This window comes from Molothrus aeneus, chromosome 6 (assembly GCF_037042795.1).
Source record: "Molothrus aeneus isolate 106 chromosome 6, BPBGC_Maene_1.0, whole genome shotgun sequence".
NCBI lineage: Eukaryota > Metazoa > Chordata > Aves > Passeriformes > Icteridae > Molothrus > Molothrus aeneus.
The window spans coordinates 56278898-56298619 of record NC_089651.1 but is presented as its reverse complement, the minus strand read 5'-3'; the positions used below and the strand labels follow the sequence as shown (position 1 = coordinate 56298619).

Genomic DNA, 19722 nt, shown 5'->3' with positions numbered 1-19722 from the left:
TTATTAAAATCTAATTCTAATTCAACAAGACTACATCCAGCCTAACAACCTTACAGTAAACACTGATCTTTTTTTTCGCCTCTCCAAATGAACATTCGCTGCCCTGCATACACTATCACAGGGAAATACTCTGTTTCCACCAACAGTGGGGGGGAGGGGGGGAATAAAGCCCGAGATTATTTATTGTGTGCGAGGGGGAAAAGCTGCAAACCCGGCCACCGCTCCCCGCTTCCTCCGCTCCATTCCCCGAGTATTTTGGTAAATACGAAGCCACGCTCATCAGATCCGCCGGTCCCGGGGGTGGGGGGGTGGGGGGGGAAGTGAAAATACCGACGGCTATCGGCGGGGAAGGGAGCAGAGGCGCAATTATCCGCTCTCGGCTGTCATTTCCAGACGGGATCTCCGCAGCTGGAACATGTCCTCCCGCAGCCCCCCGCGCCTCCTCCTCCCGCACCGCGGGGCCGGCGATGGAGTTACCTTGACGCTCCCGGTAGAGAAGCCGGAGACGGAGGGAGGCGGCGGCGGCCTTGGCGGAGCGCGGCCGATGCCTGGCGGCGGCGGCGGCCCGAGTGCGGTTCTCGCCGGGCTCGGTCGCTGCCGCGGCGGCGCAGGAGCCCTGTAGGCCTCGGCCTCGGCGGCGGCGGCAGCGCGGCCTCCCCGGCGCAGGGCGGCGTCGGCGGCGGGTTCAGGCGCGGGCGGCTCCGCTCAGTCCCGTGCACTCCCCGCTGCCTGCGGTGCTGCTGCCTCTTCACATTCCCGGAGAAGGGCCCTGCGAGGCGGGAGGGAGCCGAGCCGAGCCGAGGGGGAGCGGCGGGCGCGGGGGGGGGCAGTGCCGGGCAGGGCGGGGAGCGCTGCTGTTCCGCCGGCGGCTGGCGCGGGGGAGAGCGAGCGGAGGGTCCCGGTGGGCGTCGGGGTCTCGCTCCTATTGTGGCTCTCAGCGGGCTCCGGCCATTGCACTCGCTCGCACGCACTCGCTCTCGCTCACAACCGAGCGCGCTGCTGCCACCGCCCCCCGCCCGCGGACCGCCCCCGACCGCCCACCGGAGCCGCCGCCGGGACGCGCCGCCTCAGTGGCGCCCGGAGCCGCCTTGGCCGCCGGGACCGCCGGGAAAGGGCCGCCCCCTCCCCCGGCAGCGCGGCCCCGCCGTCCCTCGCCTCTCTCGCCCGCGCGTCGCTCCCATCCCTCTGCCGGGCGAGCGGCGGGGCCCGTCGGCTGAGCAGTAAAACCCGGCGCTGCTGAGGGGAAACCGCGCTCAGGCTGAGGTAAAGCCCCGTCGGAGCCTCTCGGGGGGCGCAGAGCCGCTGCCCGGGGCGGACTGCGGGCGAGGGGCCGCGCTGGGTGCAGCCGGAGGGACCGAGCCGGCGGTTCCCTGCTTTGGGAAGCAGCCGCTGCGCCCCTCACTCTTCACTGCTGCGGCTCTGCACCCTTGGGTTTCTCAGCCCAGTGTGTGATCGCTGTCTGCATCGTTTTTTTTGGTTTGGTTTTTTTGTTTTTTGCCCCCAAGTATATTTATATATACTTGGAACTAGGGACCAGCACAATGACTGCTTGTAGATAGCATAGTTAAATATCATAAATTTGGGTTAAATTTATCTACCCGATGGCTTGGTGTTTGATGGTTTTGGTTTGTTTGTTTTTGCCGTGGGTTTTCCCAAAATACAGCTGATGGCTACAGGGTAACGAAGCTGGGCAAGGATCTGGAGCACACAAGTCCTGTGAGGAGCAGCTGAGGGAGCTGGGGATGTTTAGTCTGAGGAAGAGGAGGCTCAGGGGTGATTTTAGTGCTCTGCAACTCCCTGAAAGGAGGGTGTAGCCAGGGTTCAGTCTCTTCTTTCTCAGACAAGTGACAGAAATAAAGGGATGCAGTAGGGGATGTCAAGGAACATCCCTGCTGAGCCAGGGCATGTTTAGTTTGGACATTAGAAAGAATTCCTGTATAGGAAGGGTAATTAGACATTGGAATGGGCTGCCCAGGGAGATCGGTGGAGTTACTGTCCCTGGAGGTGTTTAAGGGATGACTGGGTGTGCCATGGTCTGGTTGACAAGGTGGTGTTCAGTCCTAGATCTCAGAGGTCTCTTCCAACCTAACTGATTGTGTGATTCTGTAATGGTGTTAATAGGAATGTTACGTTTTTTAAAAAGTTGACATCTATTAGTAGCAGCCCTCCTATGTTGATATGACCAAATCCCTCTGACGTACAGTCTTTTTTTTTTTTTTTTTAGGAAATTAGCTCAAAGGCAGTTTGAGAGCTGGTTGATTTGGTGGGTCAGCCACATCCCTGCTGTTTGTGCAGGTACTGAATGCTCTCAACATTACTAACCCTGCAAAGGATATCTAGTTGTTGTCCTACTCAGCTTCCTGACTCAGCTTTTGGCATAAGGGAGGAAGTGAGACTGTGTCAGACTTGATTCAAAGTCATTTAAGCTGTTGTCAAACTGCTTTCAAACTGCTAATTTTCAGCCAGTTCCCTGGTCCAGCTCCCGCTGAGAACCTGCAGTACTAGTTAAAAGCTCATGGCCACTGAAGTATCACTGTAATGGATGTGAGTGGTTTTGCTTCTCACCTCTCAAAATGCCTCTTTATATCTTAAGATAAATGTCTCTCCTATTTTTTTTTACCTATAGACAAAGCAGTTTTGTTTTCTTTTAATCCTTCCTGGTGTGGCACAGTTTTAAACCTCTTAAGATGCTTATGTCTTCTCCTTGTGTTGTCTCAAAACCATTCACATCTTTTTTTTTTTTTATTTTGTAACTGTAGTGCCCAAGACTGGACATTACTAAAATTAAGGCCTCAACAAGGCCAGCATCTGCTGTCCTGCCTGTCACATACCCCACTGTTTACACATGCCAATACAAATGCTTTTGAGTCAGTCTGATCTATTCACAATCTTGCTGACCTGTTTTACCCCCGCATCCATTTCTGCTGACCTCCCAAGCCAGGTATTTCTCCCTCAAGTAGACAGTAATGCTGCTTGAGAAATTATTTCCTGCAACAGCCCTAATGCCATGCCTTCATTTTTATTTTATAATCTAGCAGTCAAGACATCTTTTAAGATGAAATTCCACATGATGTTAAGTCAGAGAACTGTAGAATTTGTCATCCTCTGTAAATCGATTGCACTTCTCAGAAGAATTGTATTTAAAAAAGCAAAACTAAGATTGAAATGTGCCACAGTTACAGAAGGGTTGTGTAACTCTAAGTTTAGAAGAGTGATTTGTATGTATTTGTAAACATTTAAAACTTTAAATTTTCTTAAACCAGCTAAAATAATCTAAATGCAAACAAGGGTGGATAACAAAGAATGTGGGTTGGAGTTATACCAATTTAAGATAAAATATGGCAAAAACAATGCAACGTCCCATTAGTGAGGGACAGAACTTGTATTTGTGTGTGTTTTGCTGTTCCATGTGCTCAGAATTCCCCAGTTCTGCTCAGTGTCCTGTGTGCTGCTTTTGATGTCAGCAGTGCAATGAGCAGCTTATACAGCTGCTGGCAGCACACTCTGCAGAAGGGAGGTTCTAGCACAGCCTGATGGCTACACTGGCACTTCAGGTGCAGTTGAGCAAGTCATTTTACATGATTGTACTTCAGTTTTCCTAGTATGGGATTAATCCATCTCTGTAAAACATCAAATATCTAAAATTGAAACCTGTGATGTATCTATTAAAATAACTGCCATAGAAGGGATAAAAATCAACAGTGCTGTCCAAGTCCACTGTCCAGTGCACACAGATGTTTTTACTCTTCATTCTGACTTTGTATAATAACTACAGAATTAGTTCTTCAGTACAGCTGAACAAGCTGGTAAATAATGCATTCAGCTAATTCATTTCTTAGATGGTCCATCTAGTCTGGTTGGTCCATTTTGGCTGTGCAAAGCATTTTTGTGATGTGTTTTATATCAGGTAATGTTTGGACAGTAACAATCCAAGAAAAAAATACAGGCTTTATCAGGGAATAAACAAATCTTACCTTTTCTTTATCACGTGGCCATCAGATTTTACACAGTGGGCTTCCCATTTATTTCCTGGTCGCTTTCTTTTTTCTGCTTTAATCTGTGAAGTCCTCATCTATGATGAGATTTCAGAGCACAACATAAGATATGAATGTAAAACTGCTGATGTTTCAAAGGGGTACTGTTACTTGTCCTTCTCCTATTCTCTGTTTAGCCTGTATTTTGTAAAAATTGCTGCTTTGAAAATGGTTATGTGAATCCCAAGCAGAGATGGAGAAGAACTGAGTACTGCAGGTGTTTTACATAGATGTGTATCTGGATATGCTTATGTATGTGTTTGTATAAATACATGTAATACCAATTTGCAAGAATAAAAATTAACTTTCCTCAGATAAAAGTTCACAGGACCAACATCTCTCAAACAAGTGTGTGGGCATATATATGAAAATATGTGCATTCAGTACCTGCAGCTCTTCCTGGAGATCTACAAGCAATAATAAATGCTTTTGATCAGTGTTTTTCCATTGCTATCAAAGGTAAAAGACAAACCTATTCTTTTGAAAACTTACACTGCCTCACTCTCCTACAAAAGGGCTTTTTAAAAATAGCTGGGAAGGAATTTTCAGGGCCAGCTCCTCACCAGTTCAGCTCTGCTTTTTAGCACCCAGACAGTTGGAACAGCAGTCAAGAGCCCTCCAGAGCAGAGATTGTACCAGTGACTCAGATTTGTGCCACTTCACGTTTTTTTGTGTGTCTGGAGTTCCACTATAGCCCATCTGTTATGGCCACCCAGGCAGGAATACAGGAGCTCTCATCCACATTGGCATTCTGCTCTTTGCAGAGCAGCTTATCAAACAGGATTGCTGCAGAGATACCACTGTGCAAGTCCTGCTGTATTGAGTGATAAACACAAATGGATCTAGCTGGAGCCTGTTTCACCTGGCACGTGTGACATGTGTTTGTCTACAGGAAGGGTCACATAATGCTCCATAAAGGATCTCCTATATGTCAAAGGGAGCATTATCAGGGTACCATGGGATTAGTCCAGATATTCCCTGTTCCAATACTTGGAAGCAAGAAAAGACTTGATCTCCCCAGAGAACTAATTATTCAGACCATCAGGAAAAAGACCAGCCACAGAAAGTGTTATGGAGGAAGAAGCAGAGCTGTTTGAAGAGGCAAATCAGCATCTGAACAAGGCTTTTACATCTTTTAACAAAAATGAACGCTGTGGAACACAGCATCAAAGTAACTGTCCTGCTCCATCACTGGGATTGAAAGGGCACAATCTGAGATTTTTTTGTTTACCTTGGAATCCAATTCACAGGTAACAAGAAAGCATTCTGCTTAAGTCTGTTCACCCTGCAGTTGACTCCTGATTCGTGTTTTTGCTTTTGGGGTGTGGCCTTTAGGCAGTGTTTGCAATTGCCATACCAAGTTTCTCTAATAATAAGCAAGTGCTTGTTACAGCTTCCTCCTGCTCCTCCTCTATCAGCTGTGCCATGGCACTGTCAGTGCCCTCAGGAACTGAATTCCTAGTGTGTGTGGGGTAAGCATTTTAGGGTCATAGACACAACTACCAGAATGGGAACTAATTCTTCCTCTCTGTTTATAGACACTGCGTCATTTGAGGTCTGTTTCTGTAGTCAACATGGCAAGATAAGTAGGAGCTTGCTCGCCTTGGCAGCTGGCTAGCTGCCTCCTCCAGCACAACACTGCTCTCACTTATTCCCCAATTCATGGGTTTGTTCCTGCTTTGTTCCCCTCCCCCAGCACCTTAACTTGCCTCCAGGCCCCAGGCACTCCTTTAAGCCAAGTTTTCTGAATTTTTTTGTTCGCTTTCCTTCGCTGCCTGTTTACCTCTTACCTTCCTCAGGCCTTGCGCTCCACTGCTGGGCCAACTCCCCTCCCCAACTGTCCCTGCCCGCCCCAACTGTCACCTACAACTGCCTCAGAAGGTTCTCAGGGCAGCCTCTGGCACCTGAATCTGCCTGGAAACAGCCACGTGTGTTACATGGTCCCCTGGGGAATGTCAGAGTCTCAAGTGAAACCAGCTCGGCTTGTGCTCTTTGCTTTGTGATCAAGTCTCCTTCAAGTACCTGAAGGGAGCCTACAAGAAAGATGGAGAGGGATTTTTTGGAGAGCATATAGTGACAGGACAAGGGGGAATGGCTTCAAAGTGAAAGAGGATAGGTTTAGATGATGTATTACTAAACATTCCTTTACTGTGAGGGTGCTGGCACAGGTTGTCCAGAGCAGCTGTGGCTGCCCCATCCCTGGCAGTGTTCAAGGCCAGCTTGGATGGGGCTTGAATACTGGGACTTGGATGGGGCTGGAGCAGCCTGGTGTGGTGGAAATTGTCCCTGCATTGGGTTGGAACAAGATGGTCTTTCAGGTCTCTCTCAACCCAAACCATTCCTTTGTTCTGTCTCCTCAGTTATCTCTGCATTCAATGCATTACAAACCAATATATGCACTGCCATAAAACATCCTCATCAGGTGAGCACCTTCTGTTGTGGCCCAGCTTCCTACTTCCAACATCACCCTGGAAAGAACAAATGAGTGAAATACCTGTGTGTGTGTGTGTGTGTGTGTGGTGCAGGTGCCCAGAAAGTGTGTCAACTGTAGCACTTCCCAATCTCCACTGAAGCATCACCAGCTCCCTCCCAAGCCTGGTGCATGTCTCATGATCATAGCAGCAGTTGATAAAACTCTTGGATTTTTCCACAAGTGCAGAGACCCTGAGGATGGAGTAGGCTGACAGATATCTCGTTCTCTTTGCTGTAAAAGAGAACAGGCAAGTGTTCATGTTGTATTTTTGCAACCTGCTTTATCTCTATCTCATTGTACAGCCTTAACCTACTGGGTACTTTTTAAATTTTCAAATTAGTGTTCAAATGGAAGTGTTCTATATTCAGTGGTGGTTCTATATTCAGTGGTTCAGCTCAGCATTGTAAGGAATGCTTAACATCAGAGGGGGTCTAGCAGCACTTGAGTTTAAAATACAAGTCTTAATGGGCTCCAAATTTTGTAGTAGGGATGAGTAGATAGGTAGGAATACTGCCAAAATGGGAAGGATAGAAAAAGAAAGGTGATAGGAGCATTTTCTAGAGTCTTCTGAGATCCACTGCCAGGTAAACAAATAGTATAATTTTGCCACTCAGAAAATTGCATTAATTAGGAGGTTGTAGTTCTGTCATGACCCTGAATTTTAGATACCCTATAAATGACCAGTAAGAAAGGACTTTGTGTGAGACAGGAACTGGAGTTGGGATCCAAAAGCTATAAATCCTAGAAAAAGGCAGAAATTCATTAGATTGAGATGGAAAATAGCAAAGAAATGCCTAAATAATCTCATGACTAAGCAGACCACACAAAAATAGATAACTGGAACAGGAACAAAACTGGTGTTGTGTGCAAGCACTGGAAGTTTAAAAACTTGAAGAGATGAGGACATCTCACTTTAAAGGAGCACTCTGATAGGACTGATTTTTAGGAAACATTGAGAAGGAATGGCATTAAAGGCTCCCCATACTTGGTGGCCAAAAGAGTTGAGGATGCCAGAGTTAGGAAAAGAATAGCAAATAAACAGAAAATGTACCACTGTACAAATCCATTGTGCATCCTTCCTCATCTCTAACTCTGTGTAATTTAGAGAAAGCCAAGGAATAAGATGGCTTGGTACAATTGCACAGAAGGACAGGATTCACACTCTGGTGATCTTGATCTCAGAATTAAAAAAGCTGAATTTGACAGAGGTTTGTCGAGATCTTCAGTAGAAGGGAGGCAGGTGAATGAGTTATTTATATCAATATCAAAACTGCTTTGTATTTTTTGTTCTGGTCTGGCAAGGTGGAATATTGCAAGCTTCCACATCCTGTTAGGGAGGCAAAAGGTTTGAACAGGTTCAATAAAGGAAAATTTTAAAAACCAGATGCTCAAGGGCACTGAGGAGATTAAATTGTCCTCATATTTAATGGGCTGCCTTAATTGCAACATACAAGACACATACAACATATTAATGAGTGGAGAAGCCTATCTAAATACTAAATAAAAATGCACCACTCTCAGCTTTAAAAGTCTGCTCTGTAGAGAAGTTTAGACACCAGATTTAGGGTAAGATAGTTCAGTAAATACAGAAGAATTGGAACCAATATAAAATCTGTGATGTGTAATATTTGGCATATTATCATTATTGAGTGGTTTCTTTGACATGCTGTGCAGTCCCCACACTTGGGGAATTTTCAACATTATCCAGTGTCAGGTGGGACCTCAAAGAATTTATAGCAAGAATCAATAGCCAAGACTTGAGTGAGAGCTGATCAAAAATAGAGTTGAAATTTCCCTTTTTAAGAAGCAAGGAGAAGTTAAAACCACAATTTGCTGGGGCACCAAGTGGCACCAGAGGACACCTCTGGAAAATTTGTCTTAAGCTATATTTGGTACATCCAAAGAAATTGTAGCTCCCACTTGAGCCATTTCAGCTCAAATACAAATAAATAAAGAAATATTTTAGAGAGCTGTGTGCTTCTGAGTCATGTTTAGTTCTAAGATCTCCTGCCTTGGAGCAAATTAATTTCTGACTGCAATTCTATAGGTGTGCACTTCTACTTTGTGTGTTAAAGGCCATCAAAAATACACTAGGCACTGAAATTCTAATATTGAAAGCTTTTAGTAAAATGGCTAATGAGAGCCCTTCAGACAAGCACTTCTCAGCAAGTTTGTTTTAGAATAATTATAGTTTCTTGCAATTACTGGCTTTTAATGATAGGCTGTTGAGACATTTTTTTAGTTCCATAATCTTTGTAGAGTCTTTTGTTCCTGAAATTTTATCACCATCTTGATGCATGAGTGTGAGATACTCCAGGGAAATGCTGTTCAATGCCTGCTTGAGTACAATTTTAAAATGTAATTTTTTTGTCTTTTCTCTGATTTATAGCTAGGTCAAATTCATATTATGATTTTGGGTTCCTTCTTGAAAACTCACTGCATCTTCATTTAAGATCTTAAAGTATTATGTAAGTCACATCCTGGGAGATGTGATTCATCTTCTTCATAAAGCATCCTTTCTGAGTTACTAAACTTTCCTCCAAAGTACACTGATTTTCATCCAGAAATTGATTCCATGACATTCAGACTGTTCTGATGGCATCAAATGTAATTCTACCTCCCGTGAAACCCACCTCAGGCCTGCTCCCAGCATCATCCAGGGGTTTTTCCTTGGGATGTTACAGAAGTTGCACACTACCATTCTGGTACACAGCAGTGAATACACTCCTTTCAGAATTCCTGGTAGCATTGCAACTCAGCAAACTGGTTTGATACATCTGTATAAGCAATTTACCTTGTCCCCTGTTCCCTCCCTGCTTTGCTTTTGAGGAATTGACAGAATTCTGACAAATACACTCACCAAAGCTTTCACACAGTGCTTATCATCCCATTCAAATGCTTTCTTCACAGAAAATTCCAGTAGTGTTAGTCCTGCTGGTGATCATCCACAGGATATTTCAACCTCAATGCCACGTATGCAGAATGTTTTATTTGTGTTGCAAAAAGATTTGCCACCTGAAACACTCTCCACTTATTCAAGCCATAAGACAGACATATAAGCAAGGTTGTCTGCTTTTGACAGAGATTTACAAAAATCCTCATTACCTCCTGGGGAAAACAGGGTAAAAGACATTTGCAGAGAAAAGTGGGGCATCCATTGTTGCCACATGTTTAATTTTATTTGATTTACTATACTTAACTTTTTCCCTTGTTGGCAGGAACAGCCTTAGCTGCTGCTCATGCTGTTTGCCAGCACCTCCATCTGCATCTTTGGTTACTCCTTGGGTTCCTTCTCCTCCTGCATTTGCAGAATGCTGCTTGCATCCTCTGCTCCCACGGGAATGTTTCCCCTTTGTGGCTAACATTCCCAGCAGCATGGAGTTACTCTCCTTGTGCATGACATTTTCCTGCAGCTGCAGACACCTGAGCCCAGCTCTCTCTGAGTCTCCCAGGTGGCCTTGGTGATCACTGCCACTGATAAGGGAATGCCTCCGACTCCTCTTCCCAAGTCTTGGATTGGTGCTGTGAATCCACACCCACGTTTCAGTTCTGTCAGTAATCCCAAATCCCCTGTGGGAGAGTTTATCTGAATTAATCTCATCTTGTAATTTTGCCATGTAGGTTTATTTTGCAACTGGACCGTTCCTTATCTTACCTTTTGTAGATTTTTTTCTCTTGGGAGTGGTTTCCATCAAACCCCTTGGAAAGCATTTAATTCAGTCTCAAAGTTAGTGCTGCATTTGCTTGGAATTTCTGTCTGGCCTGTTTTCTGCTGACCTTTACTTAAATGATTATATATATGCATGTGTGCATGTGTATTTGTAGTGCTTTCTGTCTTGCTCAAGTTTAATTTTACCCCATAAGGCAAGCTTTCCTCTCAAGTGTGATGTCCCAGTTGTTTTATTAGGACTGTGACAAGTCTGCTCACACGAGGCACATCCACAGCACATCTGAATGAAAGCAAACATCCTGTGTTCCTCAGCCTTCTCTAAACCCCAGCAGATGGCTGCTGCTTCTGCAAACTGTGAGCAATAGGATGGATCACATTTCCCATGCAGCAGACTTATTTCTGGAATCCAAACCCAGTATACTTCCAGAAGGTGGGAACGTGGATCCAGCCACAAAGCAGTTTAGCCCAAATCAGTGCTACATGGTGATTCTCCATAGCTCAGCCCCTCTTGCTTTTTGGGATGGATGTACAGCAGTGCTGAGCCAGGTGGACTGGTAGCAGCTTCCACATGCAAGTCTTTAAACACCAAGCCTGGAAGTCCTTTGTGCATTTGTTAAAATCTGTGTATGTTTATTTTTTCTCTCTGTGGTTAAGTATCTTGTGGAGATAAATGGTGTTTTTTGGAATGACTGGGTTTCCTTGATGCTCAGAGCCAGTTCCTGCTCAGGATGCTGGCAGGATCTGCAGGAGGTGATGTGTGTTTTCTCCACCTCAGGTAACGCTGAGGGGACACAGACAAATGTCCTTGCAGCAGCAGTACCCTGAGGTGTCTGTGCTTAACCCCAGGTGTGGAATCAGGGCCACTTCAGTGTCCAGGTGAATTAGCAGGAATCACAGAATCGTGGAGTGGTTTGGGCTGGAGGAGACCTCAAAGATCCTCTCATTCCACCCCCTGCTGCTGTGCACAGGGGCACTTCTCAGTAGACCAGGTTGCTGCAAGGACCATCCAGCCTGGCCCTGACCAGGGATGGGGCATCCAAAATGTCTCTGGGCAACTTTTCTCAGCTTGGAACTTGACCCTGCATGTGTGTCTGTGTTCAGGGACCCATTCCCACTCATTTTTTCTCCCAGAAGGAGGGAACAAAGGAGTTATTTGGGCAGCAAGTCCAGGCAAATAGCCTCTACTAGCTCTGTTGGGAATGTTGTGTCCTGAGGAAAGGGCAGTTTGGGAAGGGGTTTCATCTTTTCTTACTTAAAACTTCTCTCCACTGAGCAACAGGCTCAGTCTCAGCCATTTGTGCCCACTTGCCATCTCATGTTGGAGTATTTAGCATCAAAGAAGGCTTTTGAAAGAACACCTGCATTCTTCTACAACTTGTGCACTGATTTCTTTGCATGGATGATCTTCAATGGGCTACACATCTGTTCTGTTGCATTCAGAGGCCCTAAAAATGATGCCATTTGTGTTTAGAATCATAGAATCATTAGGGCTGGAAAATACCTCCAAGATCATCAAATCCAGGAAGTTAATTCTAAAGAATTACAACATTTCTGATGTTTCTCCTCCAAATGTACTGATTATAAAAATGTCTGTGTGCCAGCTAGGCTAGCATTAACAATCCTTCATCATCCAGAATCTCTCTGGTCATGCAAATCCAATACACAATTAATGTACACCATAGGATATTTTCCTCCATCACACCAATGTAGAAAGCTCCCAGTGGCTCTGGAGTGCATATTTCCATTAAGGATTCAACAGGCTACTCACAGTCCACAACAGTCTTCATTATTTCCTACATCAAAGTTATTCACACTTCAATTTTCTTTACAATTCATTGGGGTTTTTTTACAAACTGTTGTTAAGCCCAGCACACTGTTGGTCAAAACCTCTGACTAGTTGGAGTAAGAGATGAGATTGTTGATCCTGTCTTCCAACAATTGCTTCTGTGCTTCAAGAGATACTCCCCAGCTGGTTATGATTTTTTTTCCCACTAATGGGACTAAGTGTCATTGACTGGGGTAGGCAGCCAAAGACCTTCTTGAGATTTTTTTATTTTTACTAAAGGCTGTGCTCAGAAGAATCAATATTACAGAAAAAAACAACCTATCAACATTTCCCTTTACATACATTTGCTTTATTTGATTTTGTATCCCAGCCACAGAAGGATGGGCACTGAAATCAGGTGGATAACCTGCAGCCATGGAACTCTGCTAATAATTCAGTATATTTTGCAAATTGCAATATTTCTGCTCTTGTTTTGGTTCTTTAATCGAGAAGAAAGATTTACAACTGGTTGTACTGGCCCACTCAAAGGTGTTTGTAAATAAAGTATGAACCACAAAGCTGTATCTAGTCCTTTTTCTTACAGTTTTTCACCACAGCAGTGAAGCCTCTTGGGCTTCTCCACTGATTTTTTTCAAACTCAACAAAAGCATCTGAGAACCAGTGAGCCATGGGGTTTTGCATCTGGGAAGAGGGACAACAGTATAAACAATGCAAAAAAAAAAAAAAGAGACAAAGTCATGGAGTCATTTTGGTTGGAAAAGCCCTCTGAGATCATTGATCCCAACCACTAAACCATGTCCCCAAGTGCCACATCTGCACCTTTTTTGAATGCTTCCAGGATTGGTGACTCCACACCTCCATGGGCAGCCTGTTCCAATGGCTGTAAGCCCTGCAATGAAGAAATTTTTCTTAATACTTTTCCATCTCTACAAAAATTTATGTTTCTGGCACAAGTGGGCTTGATAAAATTGTCATGAATTATACCTGTGATCCAATGAGGCACCAACATCACTTATTCCTCAACAAGAGAGCTGGAATCAAGTGTGTGTACCTGAAGGGAGCCTATAAGAAAGATGGAGAGGGACATTGTACCAGAGTCTGGAGTGACAGGACAAGGGGAATGGCTTCAAAATGAAAGGGAGTAGGTTTAGATTGGATATTAGTAGGAAAAAAATCTTTACTGTGAGGGTGGTGAGGCCCTGGCAGAGGTTTCCCAGTGAAGTGGTGCCCCATCCCTGGACATGTTGAAGGCCAGGTTGGATGGGGCTTTGAGCAACCTGGTCTGGTGGAAGGTGTCTCTGCCCATGGCAGGGGGTAGGAATGAGGTGATTTCAGGTCCTTTCCAACCAAAACCATTCTATTGATTCCATTTATATTGATGTTTGCTACAATTAGAAGCACGGGGCCATGTGTACAGCTTTGCAAGTTTTAAGTGGGAGAGAAAGTTCCTACAAAAATCCTGAGCAGAGTCACAGCCAGGGTCCCACACTCAGGCAGAAGCCTTTGGTGAGCCCTGAGCCTCTGACCTTCCTGCTCCATACCCACACACAGATCCCACACCCTGTGGATATCCCACATCCAGCTCAGGGTTTCCCCCTGTGATTGCTGTGGGTGCCTCACACTGCCCAAAATCTCTCCTGCCCAGCCAGGGGCTCCAGCACTGCCCCAGAGGAGGGCAGCAAGCTCCAGCTCATCGGGCCCTTGGGGAGGGCAGTGACCCTCTGTGGCTATGAAAGAAGGTAACAGCAGGCTCAGGCTGTTCAGGAGAGAAATACAAATAAACCCCTACCAGTACAAATAAGGCACATTCAAATGTGTTTAATTGTGTGTGCCTGTCTGGAAGTCTGGCTCATCATTCCTCTTTCCATTTCTCACTCAGAGGGTCACCAGTGCCTGAAAACAATGATGTGCCAAGGAAGCCAGTTCTTTGTGGGGGCATGACTCTGCTCCACACAGACACTTTACCTTCTGTCACTTGGCAAAATTCAGTATGTGCCTTGAAAATTCAAAGTATAAACAAGAGAGATGAACCAGGGCCAGTCCTGTTGCAAGCAGAAAAATCTCAAACCTTCCCAGTAAGTGAAGAATAACTCTCCTCTGCAAATGCCACCAATGTCTCCATTCTTTTCAGCTTAACCAGAATGATTCCTTTGCAGCTTTTAACCTATGAGGAAACTGGGGCAAAAATATCATAGTTGAGCACACATGTATGAGACTATAAAACCATTCAGTGCCTCACAATACAGAATTTATCAGGCAAGCTTCTCTCATCTCCTAGTTCTCCTATTCCTGTGAATTGCTAATTGCTTTTCTTTCTTCCTCAGGATCATTTTCCCCTGTAACTTTGTTATTCTTTAGCAGTTCTTTCACAGTTAAAAACCTTCAGGGTATTTAGGTATTCTAAGAATGACAGAACTGTCCCCTGTATTGTCCTTTAGTGGCTTCTGGTCATTCCCACATTCCAGTATGCACCAAGTTACTGCAGCTTTTTCCTGAAAACTGATAAATCCTACACCTGAGCTAAACAAATAGAAAAAAGCCAAGAATTTCTGAGAGTGAGGAGGGCATGATCCACTCAGAGAATTACTGAACTGAATTAACAAGAGTGACAATTTCTTAACTGGGAGGGAAAGCAGGGAGAAGAATTCAATGGAAGTTAATACTCCTGGCTAAAGAGGTGAAAAATCCATTCTGCATTTTGTCAGGGAAATTATTTTAAAAAAGATAAAAGAAAGAAAATTGTATATGAAAATTCACTCAAATATAAGAAACATATGAAAGTATATATGAGTATGAAAATAGTTGTGATGCTTTAGTAAATGAGGAGTTGTCATCTCTTGTGAAGGAAGCCCAGTCTTAATTTTTAGTGTTTCCTGTGCTGTGGCCTTGTGTGGTGTAGGCAAGTTACTGAATGGTTAATTTTGACCTCTGCCATTATAATGTACATTATTTCTTATTGGAATTACCTCCAGTTTTGGCTCCCAGACATTCATCCTGTCATATGTTGATTACTGTAAAAAATATTGTCATTACTGAATTTATTCCTATATGCAAACTGAAGATCAGAGTCTGCAGTGCTCACAGGCTGTTTCAAGCAGGGTAAGCAGCCTCTAAAAACCTTCTGCCTTCTCTCCTGTGGTTTCCCAGCCCAGGAGAGGGGAAGGACTGCAGGCTCAGTGGAGAAGAGGTCCTGGAGCCAGGCTTCTACTTTTGGGGGTTGATTTTCCCCCCGTACATTATGACCTCTGCAAGGAAAATACTGATGAGTTTAGGCATCCCACTCTGGTGGTCATCCCACCAAACCTGAATTCAGCTGTTCTCACAGATGTGTGGCAGGATTAGATACTCATATTCTTGGCTGTTAATTAATTTTACTATTAATTGTGATGTCTTCACAGAAGCCTCTGTTGCAAAAGGAATTTTAAACATGCTTAAGTCTGGATGTTTCTCACATGTAAATAGATCTCAGTGGCACTCAGGCTATATTAAACACAGTATTTGAGCTAAAGCACCTGGAGAAAGACAATTCCTTGTAGTGGGCTGAAGCCAGGTGCCCACCAAGCCACTCTGTGAGTCCCCTCCTTCAGCAGGGTGGGGACAAGGGGAAATGGGATGGAAAAGGCCTCATGGGTCACGATAAAGGTTGTTAAATAAAGCAAAAGCAAAGCCATGCATGGAAGCAAAGGAAAACAAAGTATTTATTCCCTACATCCCACCAGTAAGAAGGGTCCAGCCACTTCCTGGGATGGTGCAGGGTAAGGATGGGATGCCCTCCCTCTTTCTCCAGCCTCAGCTTCTATTGATGACCAGGCACCAAATGGTTTGAAACATCCCTTTGGTCACTTGGGGTCAGCTGTCCTGGCTGCGTCCTCTCCCAAATCCTTGTCCACCCTGGTGAGAGGAGGATGCTGGAGAGGCAGCTTGATGCTGTGGAGTGCTGGGCAGCAGCAGCCAGAACAGCTTTGTGTTGTTTATCAACACCTTCCCAGCCTCCAATACACAGCACAGCCCTGGGAGGGCTGCTGTGGGCACGATTAACTCCATCCCAGCCAGAGCCAGCACAGTACAAAAAACATCTTCAGCCTTCCCATGGACACTCACAGCCATTTCAGACTGTCCTGGTTTCCCAGAATGATGATTTTAAAGGGACTGTCAGTGCCCTTAGGGCAGTAAATACAACACTGCTAAAGTGTTGGTAAACACAAACAGAGCCACAGGAGAGATCCATGGGTTTTTCAAACTAAAGTGAAATGAAACAGACTTGGTTTATCATCTCTTCCTACATAATGCACAATGGCAGCAAGCACAGACGGGCTCCTGCACACACTTCATGCCGTATCCCAAGTGTGTGTGGTGTTAAGAGCTCCCAAAATTTCTAAAACCCATGGAGGAAAACAGCAGGGAAGTCAAGTGCCTGCAGCAGAGGACAGAAGGCAACAGCCCCTGTGTGTCCCATGGTCTCTCATCTCACACCATCTCCTCCACATCACCCTCAGCCTCGCTGTTCCTGTTCTCCCATCCAGCTCTTTAAGGACAAAACATGCAAAAGAAAACACCAAAAGGTTGCTTTAGTGACACCCATGCTCAAAAGCCTCTGTTCACCTTTATCTTGAGGCTGCAGAGGATCACAGCCTGGACTTTTCAGAGGGCAGAATTTGGTAAAGTCCTTGCTGAGGAGAGAGGAGTTGGGCTAAGCACAAACTTCAGCCCCGCTGCCCCCATCCCCAGGCCTGGCTCCTGCTGGACTGGCACAAGAGGTTCCCTGCCTGTCTTTCCTTTCCCCTCACACTCATTAGCAAGGAAAACAGAGCTGGCAGCAATCCCAGCACTGCGTTTGCTAAATGGATCTATTAAAATGTAAACAGAGATCACGTTGCAGGGCATCATCATAAAACACCGTGGCTGACAGTTCAGCTGGTTCCCAAACCCTGCCTGGGCTGCACCAAGCTCCTCCTGCACATCCCAGTCCCAGCTCTCCTGACTCTCCCTCCTCTCTCCAAACATTTGCCCTCTGGGTTTTTTAAGGCTCATCATTATCTGTCAGTGCCCTGCAGCCTCACACCAACAGGAGCCTCGCTGCATCTCCAGCACATTTTGGAGCCCCACAATCTCTCTGAGGCTTTCTGCTTTAGGAAAACAGAAATTACTGTAATAAGGGCCTCCTCAGAGGCCCCTTGCCATCCCTCAGAAGCCCTTGAGTTTGCAGTTTAGCATTGATGGAGCACAGGACAGGCCACACGGGTTACACCTGTCCTACTCCTGCCTGATACACATCTAGGAGGAGTTTTATCACCTCTTTGTCTGACTTCCAAATGAACATTTTCCTGCTCCCTCCCCTGCTGCCCCTCCTCGCTGTCCCCAGGGGCTCTCAGGAAACCACCAAGCCATTGCTTTATTCTCTTTTAAGAATTCTTTAAAATCATGTGTTCGTTCCCCTCCCTGCCAGCTAGTCTGCAAAAGCTTGACAGAAATGGGAAGGGGCTGGGGAAAGGTTGGGGCTCTGTGGCTGCATGACCCTGACTTGTGTTGCTGCTGTTCTCATCTCTTTCCCCTTCTTTGAGTGCTTTATTCCCTCAGTACTTCAGCTCTGTGCCCCTTGTCTCTCTGGGGTTCCAGACCCCAAGCTTCAAATGTTTAAATTAACAAAATAAATTACCCCTGGTGATGACTTTATAAACTCCACAAGAGGCCAAAGCAGCAGCAGCCCTGTGGAGCAGAGGGATGGAAGAGAGGCAGGAGTTCTTGATTCTGATCAGCTCTGGCACAGATTTCTTACGTGCAGCTGGGGAGGTTTTTGCCTCACTGTCCCTCTCTAAAATGAAAAATGCAACATGCACTCCCTGTTGGAGACACTCAAAGGACAAGCTCTCTGGCAGGACAATCCACTGTTCATCCACAAAACACCACAGGCAGCCTGTACAGAGCTGTTCCTCCATGCAGGAAAACCTCGGGCCCTGCTGGTCACAAAGAACACCACGAGCAGGTGGGAACGTGTCACAAAAAAAGTTACTGGCACTCAGAGAAGACTTTCCTAAGGAAGATAAAGAGAGAGGCTGTTTTGTACCATTTTCTAAAAGGTGATACAATATTTATCAATGGCTTTCAAGACTATTCTGCTCATGAAATATATAATAATTAAACCCTCCTGATGGAACAAAATGTGTATTTTTTATATTTAAAAAAATCTGTGCATTTAGAAACCTAGATTCCATTTGGGTTCTAAAGTTTAGAGGTTTTAATTTCATTGCTTGAGAATAAATACGTAACATAACTTTAAAAATCATGCAGTTTATTTTAGTTATACTGGAGATAGTGGGGGGGGGGGGTGAGACCCAGCTTAAATCCTGTCTAAAATCTGGGAAAAATAATCTTTGAGTGACAGAGGACCATTTTCTTCCAGGAGATTAGCAATAGTTTATTATTCCAAATATATATTTAGACTATTCCACTTAACACAGTTGCTTTAATGTCAACCATGTTGAAACCTTTCTGATAGCTGTTGGCATTCAAAACTGATTCCAAGCTCCAAAAAGTGGAGCAAAGTGCCTCTCAGACCAGCATCTGAGCAGGGCTGCTCACACCTGATCCCTCTGCACATCCCAACAGGGAACAGGGCAGGGGGGCACAATGCCCTGCACTTCCCACTCTTCTTTCAATATCCTGCATGCAGCCCCACAGCCCAAAATGTCAAGGAGCAATAGAGTGCTCTTGGAGCCCTCAGTAACATTCTTACAGTTTGGGATTAAAATTATTTCTTTTTAATGAACAGCATGTTTCCTGTTCCTTTGGTGCTCTCCCAGTGCCTGGGGGTGAGCCAGGGAGGTGGAATTTTCCTGGTCACTGTCACAGGTTCACCTTTGCCTAAAGAACAGAAATGGTTTGAGATCAGGAAGAGCAAGGCAGGCAACAGGAGGTTCTTAGAGATCACAGAACCACAGAATCATTGTGGCTGGAAGAGAGCTCTAAGATCATTGAGTCCAACCACCAACCCAGCATTGCCAAGGCCACCACTAAACCATGTCCCCAAGTGCCACATCCACACCTTTTAAATCCCTCCAGGGACAGCAACTCCCCCACTGCCCTGGACAGCCTGTTCCAAGGCTTGACAACCTTTTATGTGAAGATTTTTTTTCTTACATGCAATCTAAATCTCCCCAGGCCCAGTTTGAGGCCATTTCCTCTTATCCTGTTCCTTGCTCCCTGGGAGCAGAGTCCAGTCCCGCCTGGCTCCACCCTCCTGTCAGGGACCGGCAGAGGTGACCGAGGCTCTCCAGGTTCGACCCCCCGGCTGCTCCTCATCTGACTCGGGCTCCAGCCCCTTCCCCAGCTCCGTGCCCTTCTCCAGCCCCTCTTGCAGTGAGGGGCCAGACTGGGCAGGGTTTGAGCTGTGCCCTGACCAGTGCCCAGCACAGGGGGACAATCGCTGCCCTGACAAAGACCAGGTGCCATTGGCATTCTTGGCTACCTGGGTTCTGCTGTCTCAAGTGTCACGTCAGTAACACTCTCTTTTTGTAATAAGATGACGCCAGATTGCACAGGAAGTTAAAGAATCTCTCTAAAAAAAAAAGGTAATAGAATGAGAAGACACAAACACAGCAGCTCTTGCTCCTCTAAGAGGAGCAATAAATCCTGCTCCACACGTGCAGGATTTATTCTCCTGGACCTTGGATTCTGACCCAGCAGAATGCTGTGGTTTGCAGCCACATGAGCTCCCTGTGGCCTTTCTCCCCTGAGCTGCTGAGCATGGTCCAGGTGAAGC

General features: G+C 45.6%; 1 protein-coding gene across 2 annotated transcripts in view; it reads right to left on the bottom strand.

The window, feature by feature from the left end:
* The window catches only part of PPP2R5E (protein phosphatase 2 regulatory subunit B'epsilon), a 71307-nt gene extending 70675 nt beyond the window's left edge, over positions 1 to 632 (bottom strand). For both annotated transcript variants that reach the window (XM_066551291.1, XM_066551290.1), the window contains exon 1: positions 478 to 632. The gene's annotated coding sequence lies outside the window, so the exon portion shown is untranslated. The remainder of the gene's footprint in view (positions 1 to 477) is intronic.
* Positions 633 to 19722: the final 19090 nt, after the last annotated feature.